The following is a 4,204-nucleotide window of genomic DNA, read 5'->3' as shown; positions in this document are numbered from 1 at the left end:
GGAAAGTGGAAACCACCCGCCATGAGCCCAACCCTTCTCCCCTCTCAGATTCCCTTCCCTACCCAACCAACTCCCCGTCGCAAACCATCCACGAGGTCAGGATCCCTTGAGCCATGAAGAAGTGGGATGGGAAGGAAACGAGGTAACTGGTATGTACCTGGGGCGGAAGGGAGACTGTGGCCTGGTTCTAAAATAAACCCAGAGAATCCAGTGCCAGGGAGAGACTGGTAGGACTGGTGGAGCATATTTCTTCAAGATTCAAGAGGCCCAGCAGCTGTTTGTGTCACCATCAAGGGGGCTGGGACAGATGGCAACGGCCCAGGCCAGGGCATGAGAACTTGTAGCACTTCTCCCTACCACCCGGCCCAGCTCTCCCCACCAGCGATCCAGAGTGGACACTGTTTCCTCGCTGCTTCAGATCCACCAAGGAAGACTGGCCCAGTGATGTCATTAATGGCTACTGCCTACCGAGGATTCAGCAGTCCAGATGTGCCGCTTGTCTGGAAGGGACAGGCGCCAGCAGGGCTGTCTGCAGAGCCGCCTCACTCTACCTCGTCCTACACAGACACCCCGGGGTATGGGACTGTCTAGGGATCAGACTCAACCTATTTATTCTTCCAGCTTAGAATGGGTCATGAAAACACTTCTACCCTCTCAGTAACCCAACATGCAAAACAGTACATTTGCTTATGGAAGCACTGATGAGAGCCCCAGAAGTAAAGCACTGGACCAAGGTGGACTCACTGCTGGTCAGTGGGGTGGTGGTGGACACCCCAACCAAACTCCCAGTTGCTGAAAGCAACTCTTCTCAGAGCAGCAGTGCAGCCCCAGGGGGCTCCAAGCTCCAGCCTCCCTTTATGTGGAGAAGAAAGAGCTGATCGAGGATGCCCACTTCCTTGAGGGAGCCCCTAGGAGCCTACCCACCTCTGCCCCCCTGCTGCTCCCCAACAATCCCTGCCCCCCAAAGCTCCATCACATGCAAGCAAAGCAAGCCCCAGATTAGCCACTAGCTTTTCTTTCCCTATGTTTCTCTATATGGTAATCAAATGTACTTTATGTACAGTTCTTCCCCAGCCCACCCCCAATCCCCTAAAAGGCTTTTTCTAACAAAACTGGAAGTAACAGCTCTAGCTGTGCACACTTGGGCCCTGAATTCTAATCCTGGAGAGTGACAAGGTCGCCCTGTTGCTCTCTGAAGTCTGCCTCCTCCCTGAGGCTATTTTGTCAACCTTGGAAAAAAAAAAAAAAAAGCCTAGTCAGGAAATTTCACATCTGATCCTACCAGGTTTCCTCTGTATGAAAAGGGCACAGGGAAACAGCTGAAATCAGTTTAACCCCAAATATTTTAGATACCAAATCAAAAAGAGACAGCACTGAAAAATAGAAAAGGTGACTCCAGTCCACCCTACTTGAGACGCCCCCATGCACAGGATCATGGGCCTTCTCAAAGGCAGGGCAGACCCTGCCCGCCCATCGTCCCCCTTTCAGACCCATGTCTGGGGAAAGTTGAGAGAGACAGGCTGAGGGCTTGTGGACAGAGATCACCAAGTGCTGGGCTGCGTCCATACTCAACCCCATTGACGCCGCCAGCAAATCGAGAAAAGGCCCCCACCTTCTCCTTATTGCTTGCTTTCCCCCAAACAGCTGCAGCCGCAGGCTCCCTCTGGCAGCACTTCAGCCTTTCCCTGGTCTTCAAGTCACCTAACCCGAAACAGTGCAGCCTCCAGGCACGATGCAGGAGGAAGGGTAGGCTACTTCTAGGCCAGGTTACCGGATGGGCCGAGGGGCAGTCTGGGGAACACCTGATCTCCCGCGGACTGGGGCCTGAAAGTTGGAGAAGCTTCAGAGCCATCCCTGCACTTGGTGACGGGCAGAGCGCAAAGGGCATCTGGCCCTTAGGCATGGCTGCACCCCCATGCACATACATTCACACCCGCACATGCCCAGGACTGAAGCGTGTGCCTGTAACAGCCCTGTCTCCACCTCATGGACAGAGTGGACTGTATCCTGCTGATTTCCATCACAGTCCTTACAGGAAGTGCTGAACCAGCTCCCTGGGGTGCAGGAAGGCCCTCGTCCACATTCACTGTCACAAGAAGGAAGCCCTCTTGGGAGGAGTAATGAGTCCAAAGCTATTGAGAGATAGGTCGTCCTGGTGCCCTTCCCCAGTCCTGGGGACACCCAGCACAGCTGACACCCAGCGGCCGGCAAAAAGCACAACTCCAACCACTTGGTCCTCTGTGCTGAGGTACCAGGCCTGGCCGGGGGAAGGCAGGCAGGCAGGCAGGAGTCAGCACCGTTATTACCGCTGGCGACGGCGCACGGCAGGGCCCTGAACGCCATCCCCTCTGTATCCTCTCCTGTTGTAACCTCAGAGCCTACAGTCCCAGCACAGGGCTCAGGCATGGCAGCCTAGCTCACCCTGAAGACACACAGCCCTGATGTTGCACGCACGGTCCACCAGGACCTGCTCCACTCAAGAAACAGCCACCATGAGAGTACAGACGAAGGCCACAACTGACCCCTGGGCCCGGTAGAGGTGCCCGTGAGCCCCCTGCTGGGCACAGTGGCAGAGGTAGTGCTGCCTCGGGGAGGAAGCAGAGTCGCTGCTTCGCTGGAGCCACCGCCTGGGTGGGGCTTGGACACAGTGCCCAGCGAAGTACATTGGCCAGAAGGGGCAGGTTCCACCAGGTCAGTGGTGGGCAGTGGACGAGGCACAGCCACGAACACTGCTCCTGCCACTTCTTTCTCCACGATGGTCACGTTTGGAGAGAAACTGTAGTTGTGTGACATGCGAGGCAGAGCCCCAAGGGTGGACTGGGTCCCCACTCACCTGGCGTGAGAAGGAAGCACTGGGCTGAGGATTCACCCCTAGGATGGACGCTCCCACATTTGGGTTAGCTTGCCAAGGTCCCCAGACTGAGAGCCAGAGAAGTGTCCAGTGCTGTGACGGAGCCAATATCCAGGCAGGTAACTGGGGACAGGGGCTGTCCCCAAACCCACCAAGACAGCAGCACCAAGAAGGAGGTACTTGCAGGAACCTGATCGCCACCATGATTCTCGGGTGGCCAGAAGGGCAGACTCTGGCACAAGAGGAGGAGAAAGAGGCCAGATGCACCCTAGCCACACACAGGCCTTCTGCCCACCGAGGGCAGTACCACACTGCACACACACGAGAGACAGAGATCTCTCCTGTCGCCATCAGACCACCTCACAGAGGCTTCTGGGTGCTAAGAGTCTGAGTTAGGAAGATAACTCGACAGAGAAAGGATGGACCCCAGCTCCCACCTCCCACTCCTTCCACCTTCAACCCCAGGCCTCAGCCAGTTCTATACAAACAGCCCTGGGGGAAGAGGGGGCCCGGAGCACTCCCAGAACCCAGTATCCAGGCCCCCGGCTTTATCTGATCCCATCCTGTGGGAGTTCAGGTCTGCAGGGGGCACATGGGGAGCACGGAGAGGAGTGTGGGCGGGCTCCCCACACGTGGCAATTAATCAATCTGGGGAATTAGCTCCCACAAAAGGAGAGGAGGAATCCAATCAGAGCTTTGGAACAGCGCTCCGGAGGGCATGGGATATAAATAGAGCCACAGCGCTGGGTGCTCGGCACAGATGGCTCTGGAGAGGGAGGCCCCCGGCCACAGGGCTCTGGGCCCGGCTGGACCCAAGGGGCTAATGAGGAGCTCCAGTCTGGGCACAGGGCCACCCCCGGCCCCGCTGCTAAGCAGCTTCACTTCCGAGCCAGACCACGAAAGCAAGAGAGATGCCCGCCTGGCCACCCACCAGACACCGTTCTCTGCCCAGGACCAAGAAATGGAGGCGGTGTTTAGTTCCATGGTAACGGACTGTTGAGCCCCCAGAACGGGCAGCAGTCACCGTGGCAAGCCCTCACTCTGCCCGGGACGCGATGAGGTCAAGACAAACGGGGGACCCAGCTGAGAAGGCATGTACCCCATTTCAGTGGGACTCATTCCCGAGACAGACACCAGGGCCCCCGCTAGCTCCCGCCAGTCCTCCTTGCCCAGCCCACACACCAGCTGCCCTCTCCCTCCTCCCCCTGACCACAGAAGTGAGCATTTGCTCCCACATACATATATATACATAGAGAAACCCACAAACTACACACATACACATTTGCATCTATAGCTATATATATGTGGAGTCTGGAAGACGGCGGAGTCCAGCCCTCTTTCAGGACTCGAGAA

This window comes from Bison bison, unplaced genomic scaffold (assembly GCF_000754665.1).
Source record: "Bison bison bison isolate TAMUID 2011002044 unplaced genomic scaffold, Bison_UMD1.0 scf7180017864205, whole genome shotgun sequence".
NCBI classification, from domain to species: domain Eukaryota; kingdom Metazoa; phylum Chordata; class Mammalia; order Artiodactyla; family Bovidae; genus Bison; species Bison bison.
The sequence above is the reverse complement of the archived record's forward strand: the minus strand, read 5'-3'. Positions refer to the sequence as shown.